Consider the following 12,349-nt stretch of genomic DNA (forward strand, 5'->3'; position numbering starts at 1 on the left):
ATACATGAAGTTTCTCCCAAACAATTTGCTTATTTCAGGCATGGAGCAGCACAATTGGATAATGTTGAATATTGCCAGCCTGTCAGCCATATCTCAAGTTTATGTCTCTGAGGTCTTAGATATACACATAACCATACTTTTTTCCCATTTAATAAAGAAAGACCATCAATTACATTTATACACAGGTTGCGTTTTAAAAAATTATTTCATTATGTCGTCTTGCCAATTAGATTGTAAACTCATGTGTATTATATCTAGCTAACCTATTAAACTATAATAGGCTAGATACCTGATTACTTAACCATGCATGCATTTGAAAAACATACATTAATTCAATGTACTATAAAACAAAGTTTCTGGGTCAATTGTGGTGGTACAGATTTGAAATGGGATCTCTGATATAATAAATGAAAGAATATATTTCACTCACCATGGTGCTTTGCAAAAAGCAAACACTTTATAAAAGTTAACCATTGATACTCATAATAATGGTGCTTACCAAAATTAATAATTATTTAATAATAAATTTCTTTCAGTGTGTTATTATTACTATTTTATGATCAGATGTTAAATTTTTGACAGTTTAGTAAAGAGTAACTGCAACTTTGACTCTATATTTATCAGAATCCTTAAAGTGGCTCAGGAAGGGAAGTGATATGCTCCCAGCAGCAGATGGGACAGACTAGAAGGCAGAGATTGAAGGCAGGTAGTTTGCAAAGAATTTCACTTTTAAATGTGGATTTTACTCTAATACAAATGTCAACAATGCTGTGTGAAAGAGGAAATGCTTGAGGAATTCTGAATTCATAATGAAGAATCAGCTTTCAATGAATCCACTGTGGTCAGACACATAAAACACCTGCTCTCTTTACAGATTCTATGCAGTGCCTGGACTGCCTGAATGTCTTGATTCTATGGTGCTTAAAGCAGAAAATGTCACTATGATTTCAAAGGGATTTAATGGTTAGAAACTGCTATGAATGATAAATTTCCATGTCACCTTAAAATTTCCTAGCTTTGTTAGTTCAAGTCATGTCCTTAATGTAGTTTAATGCTGCAGTGATTATTATTATTTAATATAGTCAATGTATGGACTTAAGAAAACATACTTGCAAGTTTAGCATTTTCTAATCAATATTTTAAATTTATTTGATTAAGGAAAAAAGTGTGCTCTTCAATTTTAAGAATTCTCTCAGTGCTTCCTGAGATGACATTAATGTAATACATTTATCTGTATGTAAAAATAGATTATCTGATTACCAGAAATAAATTGCAGTAGATCACTGGATTAATTGACATCAGTTTCTCAAGGTAAGATATGACATCTTGCTGACACAATATGGGTAAAAATTCTCAAAACAATTAGACAACATTATAGGAGATGAAATATAGAAGGGTTTAATTTATCATAAATATTATGAATGAACATTATATTTTCAGTTTATTTTTACAATAAAGTATACATTATATTTCTTTTTTTATAAAATTGTGTTATATTATCATACACCAATAGATTCACATTTGAATGTCTTATAGGGTTCTTAAATATATCACAAGAAATAAATAAAAGAATGCCATAAGGTTATATCTCCCAGGTAAAATTTCAATACTTGTCTGATAAATATGCATAAACATGTACATTGCTAATAATATATATAGGTCCATATATTTACAAGCATGTTCCATAACTGAGAAGAAAATGTCTTCTTTTGAGAATTATTTTGTTAAAATCAGTGGTTTCTTTTACTTCAAATCCAGGTTAAAAAAAATTATGATTACAAACGCATGGATTTAAAGATTACTTTTAATATTACATAATCTAATCACCTATCATCACAAAAAGTAAAAAAAAAACTTGAAGTTCTGTGTTTTGGAGCTTTACGTTTTATATCTTGACTCAAGATATCCAGGGTCACAGAGCTAGATTATGGTGGAATCGTTTGCAGTAGCACCAAGTTTTCTGTTTATTTCATTTTACTTCAAAGACCATACTTTTTCTCACAGGCAATGCCGTCTCTCTAAAACCATGTGTGTTGGCCAAACATGTGACATCTGCCTATGTAAACACGTGTTCCCCAATTTCATGCAAATACTTGTTCAAAAATTGTGAATATGATAGAACTTCTTAATTTAGCAGATATTCTACATTGTGCAAGGCACTGTATAATGTTGGAAAAAATGAATGTGATCTTTGTAGTCTTAACGCTTTCTACCTGAAGTAATGAGATAGCCTGTGCTATGTGATTTAGTTCGTATGACCTTATTTTATTGATGAAGTGAAATAAGTACAGTTTTTCCCTTTTTACATATGCGGATATACAACTGAAAATGGTTTCAACTTGTACAAATTCATATAATTTACAAATGGTGGACTTAGAATTCATCCTTCCTACATCTGCCTAGCCTTCCAAGGTTCATTGACATTAGAATTCTTGATCTTCTTCACTGATAACTTCAGGCCCTTACCAGCTGAAACAGAATAATAGAAATGTTATGTATAACCATGTCTTCTACCCAGTTCCTTCTCACTTAATTGAATGTAATTTCAAGTGAAACTACAAGCCCAGGGAGCACGATGCAATTCTCAGCTGCTTGGTCCATAGTACTTCTTTATGTCTCCTTCCTGGCTTCAAAGCTAGCACATAAAGATGAAAGGTAGGTTTCTGGATGGTCACAAATTAATAAATGAATAAGTGCCATTGAACTCCATGTTCATGTTGGTCCAGTCCAAAGGACTAGGTTTCTGCCCAGAATCATGTTTGGTAGTTACTTAGATAAGTACTCCAAAGGGAAACCCAGATTGCTGTTAGTAGTGATCCTGGTGAACTACTGCTGCTACTACTTTCTACTTCTATGCTTTCTACTACTACCATTAATTTGATGAGTAAAGTCCTCTTGCTTCTTGCCAGTATCCCTTTCCAGGAAATTTCCAAAAAAGAATGGCTACAAGTCTATGAAATTAAATGATATTTTTGTGTCTTTTGAATATTAAATATCAACTATAATTTGTAACCCCTGATATGTGATCTGAAAGCCTCATTGAGTAAAAGGACATTGACAGTTTCTTGGATTATGAAAGGTTGCCATAGCCGTTGGAGACTACGCCATGACTTGCTGCCCGATCACCTGGATTTTATGTGAAGTCTCGTGTTCTTAGAAAAATAGACCTTTAAGACACTCCTCTGCTATCTGGCATTTTCAAGGTAAGCCTTAGATGTTACAGCCTTATCCTGTATCTATGCAAAGTTTATCCTGTCTCCACCAGCTCTGTGTTTGTGTGCTTACTCTGAAAGGATGGCAAGATTGGCTGACTTCTAGATGTGGTTGGGCACCTTGGTGTCTCTGCTTCCATAGACTCTGTTCCACTGTTTTGCATTGGTGGTTGTGGCTTTGTCTTCCTCACTCTAACCGATAAGGCATAGCTGTTCAGAGTGGCTTAAGGCTAACTGCAGCATAGCTGGTTTACTTGCAGCTTTGTCTGAATCACATTTTATTTTCCGTTAACTAGATTGAACCACTAACCCACGTCATACTACAATTAATGTTTTATTCTTTATTCCAAGACACTATGCAAAAGTATTCATAAAAAGCATTTTTCTGAAATTTAGATACACTGTATTTTTAGATTTATCCTGATCTTTAGCCTTGCTAGGCTGCCAAAAGGAGAAATTAAAGAAAAAAAAAACACTTTTATTTTTACCAGGTACACCCAATCAAGACATATTCATTGCCCTGAAAGGAGATTACAAAACTCATTTTCTATATTTCATTCTCAGTGACTCCATGCTGGTTTTGAATAGTTGTTACTTTCCATAACACAATTGGTTCTGAATTTGGTCTGAGATCAACATCACTCAGTAATCAGTCATTATAAGGAAATTTACTTCTCTTCCCTTTTTCCTCTCATTTCATAAATTACTGTTGCTATTGTTAGTTTAAGAAACATCCTGTAATATGTAGCTCTTTTTTTTTTTCTTTTTAAAATTCTAGATATCAATTACAGTAGCCTCACTGTCTCATGGGCAAATTCCTTCCTTGTTTTGGGATGTATTTCATCCGAGCCAGAATTGCTAAACTTATTCAGAGCAACTATTGCAATCTTTTCACTCGCTTTAAAGTTAAATTTCTCTCAACAGCATTCATTCTATCCTTTCTAGTTCATAGATCACTCACAAAGACAAGCAAAGACAAGTAAAATAGAGTTGAGTGTCTTTGCCTTCTCTTTGTCACTTATCAACATTCAATCATTATACCTATCCCTCCCTTCTTTTATTGATTACCTTTTTAAAGCCCCTACGTATTATTACTTTTTTTCTCAAAATATCTTGTAAAACTTTCTGCCATGAAATTTTCACCCTCTTAGTACTTTTTTCTCTGGGCTTGTCCTGTCTCATATTCTATGTTGGCTATTTACCCCTCTTTACAATTTTCCTACATGACCTTTTATCATTGGAAAATTGTCTAATTGTAAATTCTGGTATCTGATTTCCATAAGCACACAAAATGTCATATTTTAAAGTTAAATTGTGAATGCAGAGTTACATTTGGAAAAGATTGTCTGATTCTCTAATATAGCCTAGAGTAACACTGGCCCTTCAGGAGGTTCAGTTTTTAGCAGCAAGGGTGGGGGAAAGTAGGGAAGAGAATAGAGATGAGGAAGGTGTGAAACAGAAGTTTTTGTTTGTTTGTTTTTGTTGTTGTTTTCTGAGACAGAGTCTCGCTCTGTCACCCAGGCTGGAGTACAATGGCGCGGTCTCAGCTCACTGCAACCTCTGCCTCCTGGGTTCAAGCAATTTTTCTTCCTCAGCCTCCCAAGTAGCTGGGACTACAGGCGCTTACCATCATGCCAGGCTAATTTTTGTGCTAATTTTAGTAGAGACAGGGTTTCACTATGTCGGCCAGACTTGTCTTGAACTGCTAACCTCGTATTCTGCCTGCCTCGGCCTCCCAAAGTGCTGGGATTACAGGTGTGAAGAAGCTTTACAGAATATGCATTTAATAAAAGCTGTAAGGTAGAAATACAAAAACATTTTCAAGCTATGAGATTTACATATATATGTGTATATAGATATATATATACACACATATAAATTCTATATATTCATCTAGTGAATATCTTGACACATAGATCTTTATTAACCAAGAAGAATTATCTTCCCTTTTAAATTGTCGCAGTTACTAGAGTCATTTTTAAATAAAGAGAGTTTCATTTTCTTGCAATATTAGCTGCTAGTAAATAAAATATGTTTCGATTACTTTCCTATTACTACCAAATAGCTTCTTTATTCATGAAAGTAAGCATAGAGATAAAAAGTTTTATCCTTCATGTTGTAAGTTTTACCTTAGCTATTCCATTGTAATGTGTTCTAAAATCATTAGTGAAGGTATTTTTGGTAGACATTAGAAACTTATTTTCATTTCTTCCCATAAATATGTAACTATAAGTAAATATTTTATGCGTGTTATATTTTAACTATGAATATAAATCAATGGATTATAAATAAAATATCTAAGCATATGATGAGACCATATGCAGAGTTTTGCTTGTATATTTTATGTTTCTTAGTTTACCATCAGTTATGACTGCTGAATACATATTAAGCTAAAGGTTTCTGAGTTTGCTCACAGGGTGTTTTATTTTTTAAAAGAAAATTTATTATTTAGCAGTCAGTTAAAATATTGATATTATCTAAAATTGAACCACATTTTGTTTAAAAAATTTATTTCTCAATAAAATACAAATGAATATTTTTGTTAATTCTGAAAGCTGTGTAACCGAAGTTTTTGACTAGAGCACTTAAGCATGTTAAAATACACATTGTTTTGTCATGGCTATTGGTTTCCCTCACAGGGAAGAACTCAGTGGCATTTGCCTAGGGTGCATATTTGCATTGGCTTGCCTGTCAGTAAATTCTAGTTTTAGAGCTGCAAACTGAAGTGTTGCCTGGTTTGGTAAAATTGAAGCTGCAGGTTTGAGCCATTTATTAGCCTACAAGAAATCTATCAGTCCTGAAATAAAAATGTACTCAGGCAGTACACTTATTCAAATATTAGACTCTAGGTTCATTCAGCAGTCACAACTCTCAAGTGGAAAGTTAATCTCTAGAAGTATTTTGTTCTGTTTTTGTTAGTTTTTAAAACAATTGTTAGAAAGTCATATACTCTTTCCTGCCTTAAAGATGTTTCCTGGCTACAAGTACAATCCTTTTCAATGGTATTTTTGAGGGCATGCAAGGAAATATGGAACCTTTATGGACCATTGTCCAGTCTGAATTGGTCATCCACTGTAGGAAGATTACAGATTTGATTTCCATTTGAGTGAAAGTTTGGATTATAGGAGCTCTAAAATCTAAGAGTCCATATAACTGTGATGTTCTTTAACAGGTGTAAAAAATGAGTGGTCAGTGTACATGTGGGAATTCAAAGAAACGTACGAAGCTAAGAGTACAAATTATTCAATTTAATAATGAACATCATTATGGACGCCATACCAGTTTAGTTGTTGAGGCTGGCTTTGTCAGGAGCCCAATTCTCTTCTTAATCAGATTCTAGCAGGAGTGAGAAAGAAAGTAGCATTTCTAAAACCTCTGTGCCCAATAAGCCATACTGCCTCAGCTTTCTTTTTGGAAAGTCAAGAATCCGAGTGAGTGAAACTGTTTTATTATTTTTTCATTCCAAACTCTTACTAGAAACCAAACTTTAGAAAAATATCATTAAACTCAATGACTGTGAAGATATCTAACCTAATATGATTCTAAAAATTCTTTCTTATTCCCAAATTTAAGTCCATGCACCCTGTGGTGGAAAGAATCAAGCTCATTATGTTGTTTATTCCAGGTAACTATAAAAAATGGAAACTTCTAAATTTCACACCCAACAATTAGCTACTTTTCTATTCTTTACTACTGTGAGTATAATTGGATTTGAATGAACAGGATAAACATAAGACCAATCTCTTTATGTGGTGGCAGAGCAAAGTCAATAACCTGAATCTAACGTAAGCATTATAAATATACACTTTGTTAAAAATAATAAAATTATTAAGGCAAATATAAATAAACCCACATTAAGATCAACATTTCCTAACTTAATCTCTACATCATTGTTTAATATATACTTTTTTATAATTGCAACATTATTTAATGCTCATTGAAATATTTTCTGTGCCATTTATTTCTTTTTGGTACTTTTTAAAAAACTTAGTTCATTACTAACATAATAAACATTCAACATAAGACTATTGGTTGAGGATATTAACAAATATAATAAGTGAAATAGCTGGTACAACTGTAAAATTAAATTTGAACTATATTTTAAATATTTTCAAGCTATTTAAGTAAATCAAAGTTTAAAAATTCAACAAATTATATCTCAGAGTACTGTGAGACAGTGATTCTTAACCTTCCTACTGTTTAAAGAAAAGATACCCCTTTTCCCGCATGAAGCTAATCCTTTTACTCATACTTGAGATTCCATATCCTCTCACCTGTGTCTAAATTATTTCCACCTCTAATATTTTCTTTTTTTAATGTATAAAATGCCTCAGATGTGTTTTTTTTAACTATAGTATCAAAAACAAAAGCATTTCCCTTCTCTCATCCTTCTGGCCACAATCTATTTTGTCTAATTATTAAACTTTTAATCTAATTCCTCCTTCATAACACCATTGGAACTGATTTATTAAAATGCACACCTGTCTCAGTGTTGCCAAAAGCAAATAATACATTTCCATCCTAATCTGACCTAATCTCTCTATGGTCCTCCAAACTGAAGACCACTGTCATTTATTATGCTATTATCTTTCACCTGGGTCTTTTGGCTGTCATGATATGTTTTTCCTGGGATTTGCCTTTCTTTTTTAGAGTCCTTCTTTGATTACACAGAGTTAGGTTTGTTGGGTTTTGTTTTGTCTAAGATTTATCTATAAGCTTTTTCTTCCTTCCTCCGTTTTTCTTTTCTCACCTGGTCTACTTTAATTTTACAATCCTTTCGCTTGTGACTTCAATGATCTAGAAACCAATGATTTCTAAATCTGCAACTCCAAGCAAACCTCCCACTAGACCTTAGAAACTGTATATCTGTTCTCTTAATAGACATCTCTTTATGTGTATGTTTAAGTGGTACCTCAGGCTTATGCTCCAAAATGAACTTATAGCCCTATAACATCTATTATTTTCCCTTTTTTCATTCTTTTGCTAATGACGAGTGCTCACCTAAATTTATATTCCTCTCCTCATTCTTAATCACTTAAAATATGTTTCAGCCTCCCTTGTGCTTAGGTGTAGCTATAGGACTGATTTGCAGCTGACTTAATTTGAGAGGAAGTGATGTATTCTATTTCCACACATGGTCCCAGACATTCCCAATGCATGCTCCTTCATTTGAATTTTCTTTTAGCTGGCGGGATCTTGCGACAAACTATATTGCCATAAATTGAAAGCTTGGAAATCCCTGTCAGTTTAGGAACCTAAGTGACTGTTGAACAGAGCTGCCCCACGCAATTACATTTTATGAACAAGGAGTAGCCATCTTATTGCACTTAAAGCCATAGTCATATGGGGGAATTAATTTAATTTAAATATCCTGAAATATAGACATACTTAAGCCCAGAACTTGGATGTCATTACAAATCTTTGAATTTATGTGATCTAATCAATCATGTACATATAGGCACACACATATGTGTGCACACATATAGCTATCTGTTTATCAATTCATCATCTATTTATCCCATTTACCCCCATATATTCCCATCATTATTTAACTCAGGTCCCCATCTTTTCTTAACACTCTCAATAGATTCTTAATAAGTCTCCCAGAATGCAGCTTTATACCTGCTTACTCCCCATCTCCTTTCAGTCTTTTATTCAAAATTACATTTCTTAAATATGTGCTTAGTTATTTAGCTCACCCACTCAAAATATTTTTGAGAAACGCTGTGTAATCAGTATATTGAGGAGACATTCATACATTTCAAGAATTACTTGAATTCTGATATTCAGATTTAAACATGTGAACATATGATGAAACTTTTAAACATACAATTACAGTTATTCATTATAATTTGCTATACTACAAATATTAAATTACAGTTACTCTGGAGCATAAGTCAAAAGGTTTAAAGTAAGCCTGTAACATACCAAAGGAACACTCTCTATAGTATACATGAAAATTAATAGTCCATGTCAAGGCCTCTTTCCTTTAACTTTTAAGTTACCCATCTCTGGAAGTTACTACTTAGGGGCATATTATGGTCCAAAGAGAAAGGAGTAAAAATAACTAGGACTGGTCAAGTTATGTATATGGGTATATATGCGCATGTGGGTGTGGGTGTGTGTGCAGAAGGGAACACGATCCTAAAAGTTCAAGCCCTCGAGAAGCAGCATGTTATGAAAAATTCCTTCTTTAGAAAAGTATCATTTATATCATTGATACCACAACCTAAATTATATTATGCCATCTTCAAGTAACGGTTGAGGCAACAGAATAAATGCAGAGGAATCACAATGGAACTTATATAATACAAATAATATACAAACCAACACTTCTCTACAAATTACATTTACTTGTTTCTAATTGCCAGTTATATACAGTTCTAATTTTATAGATTAAGAATGAAAGGTCATACACTGCAGCCTAGACATATACCTTGCATTTCAGTTCAAGTTTGTTCATGTACACAGATGAAACCAATAACAAGGTTTGGCCTAACAAATGCTAATGGAACTTCTTTTTAAAGTAGTTTTTACAGATATTAAACTTCATCTTGCACACTGAAGTCATCACACATACAGTGCAGAGTCAGAGATTTTATATTTGCCTTTTTTCTTCATTTAACTTTTGATATGGGTTGGCTGTGCCTCCACCCAAATCTCAGTTTGAATTGTATTTCCCAGAATTCCCGTGTGTTGTGGGAGGGACCAGGAGTGGGGGTGGTAATTGAATCATGGGGGCTGGTCTTTCCTGTGCTATCCTCGTGATAGGGAATAAGTCTCATGGGATCTGATGGGTTTATCAGGGGTTTCTGCTTGTGCTTCTTCCTCCTTTTTCTCTTGACACTGCCACGTAAGAAGTGCCTTTTGCCTCCCAGCATGATTCTGAGGCCTCTCCAGCCATGTGGAACTGTAAGTCCAATTAAACCCCGTTTTCTTCCTAGTCTCAGGTATGTCTTTATCAGCAGCATGAAAAAGACTAATACAACTTTTAAAACAATACTATAGTTGACTATTGAAGCAAAAACAATAAGAAGCAGTGAGCGTATTATGATTACAGCCCTCCACTCATTCACTGCTGCACATAAAATGCCAACTGTGAGTGTTATTCACTGGCCCCATTAAGAGGTTTGACACTGAACACCACCTCTAAGATGATGTTTATAATCCTCATATGTTTCTCCATTGTCATGGTATCATCTTTTCTCATATTTGGATCAAAATCCACGAGTTCTATCTGATCCATTTCATCAGTCTGTTCTACTTTCTTCCTCTAAGGTAGGAGTTTTTTCAGCAAAGAGAGTTCATCAGCTGAGAGAAAGCCATTCTCAGGAAAAGTTTACCTTCAATTAGATAATTTGGCAACTCTTCATATGGGCTCCATAAATTGGTATTCCTTCATTTAGCACACCCAAGATGTCTCCATGCTGACAATCTGGCCTGGATGAGAGGTGATGACTATAGTTCAGTCATTAAGAGTGGAAGCTACGAAATGCTTCAACCAGCTGTATGTCCATACATATGAAAAGTTCTCCTCCTCAGTGAATAAAAACAGCATGCTCCTTCTGATCTAACACAATAGTAATGTCTCCCAGCTCCAATCCTTGCTGTTTGGTCTGTGTCACCACGGAATGTTACCTTGTGGCCATCTTTCATGCTTTTGTCAGTATGGACTTGTGCAATCTTCTTTTTGCTATCTTCCTTCCATTGCAGCTTTTTTATCTGTCTTCAGGACTGATTTGTTCTCCATGGCCCTAGCACTCTATCCCCACAGATTAAATTTGCTAAACCATTCCAGGTCCTATCTGATGAATTCTTATTTGCATTCCAGTAACTATGCAATTAGGACAGCCCTCTACTGTTCCTTTCTTAACACTTCTGCCTTCACATTTGTCACAAATCACATTTTTTTGTTGTTGTTGTTTTAATTGCAGAGCCAGTTTTCTTGCCACACCTTTATATAAATCTTCTAAGGTTATTGACAACCGACACACATTTTTACCTTTCCTTTCCCTCTGCATACTTCCTCCTCTTCCTCCAAAAGTCATATCAAAGATGTCCACAGGAGAGCCAAAAGCGCTACCTGCTCCACCCTCTTTAATTACCTGGTTTTCCTCCTTTGACATACAATTCACTTTTCTTTGCATCAGAGAGAACTTGATAAGCTGGAGAAATCTGCCTAAATTTATCTCCTTCATTCAGGTTCTTATCAGAGTGGTACTTCAATGCCAGTTTCCTATAAGCCTTTTTGTTATGATCTTTTTGAGTGGCATTGGGTTTAACCCCCAAAACATCATAGAAAGTGGGTTCTTTCACCATTTTTTACTGGCAGTGAGTGGGTTGAGGTTGATGTGGAAGGTGTGCAAAGGAACGCACCTAGTAGTTGCGCTCAGATGCAGTAGCCACCGCTCCTCCACCTCTCGCCAAGCATTATGGAAAGTTTCCTCAAAATATTTTAAATATTGTCACATTTTTGACCCATCTATCTAGCATGTATTTAGTATTATTACTTATATGTTTATACTTAGGTTGACATATAAATAAGTGCAATCTCTCATTTCAAGAAATGTACATTTTAATGAAAAAAACACACAACTATAAAATAACTGTAAAAACATAGATTCTTCCCTTTTTGTACGTAAGATAAAATCCAAACTTCTTGGCATGGCATGAAAGGACCTAGTGAAATTCTAGAAGTTATTAAACAGATGTTTTGGGAGCATTTGGAAGAGAAAGCAATGATTGTTAGGAGCCAGCATGAGCTCACAAAGAATAACTTCTTTTTTGATAGAGTTGCTAGACTGGCAAATTAGGTGAATTTTATAGGCAAACTTTGTTGATTTCAACAAGCCATGTTTATCCTTAGTAAAGCTCTTTCATTGATATCCTTAGAAGAAAATGGGAAAATATTAACTAGCAGGCAAAATATTAGAATATTAATTGATAATACATGCTAATCAAAAGTCTTTGTTTGTTACCAAGTTCTTCCCACCTGATCTTATTGAAATTTTCAACAAGTCTTTGAAGCCATAAAAGGAAAGCTAAAACAAATTTAAACAAAGCAATACTGATGAAAATTATTTTATTTTGCTTTTTCTAGCTCATATCTGTGGTAGTATAATCATTACTAGACACCA

The 12,349-nt window shown here is 34.1% G+C and overlaps 1 pseudogene; it reads right to left on the minus strand.

The window, feature by feature from the left end:
• Nucleotides 1–10,333: 10,333 nt before the first annotated feature.
• Nucleotides 10,334–11,531, minus strand: LOC103214505 (dnaJ homolog subfamily A member 1 pseudogene; annotated as a pseudogene).
• Nucleotides 11,532–12,349: the final 818 nt, after the last annotated feature.

Source organism: Chlorocebus sabaeus, chromosome 3 (genome assembly GCF_047675955.1).
Source record: "Chlorocebus sabaeus isolate Y175 chromosome 3, mChlSab1.0.hap1, whole genome shotgun sequence".
Taxonomy (NCBI): domain Eukaryota; kingdom Metazoa; phylum Chordata; class Mammalia; order Primates; family Cercopithecidae; genus Chlorocebus; species Chlorocebus sabaeus.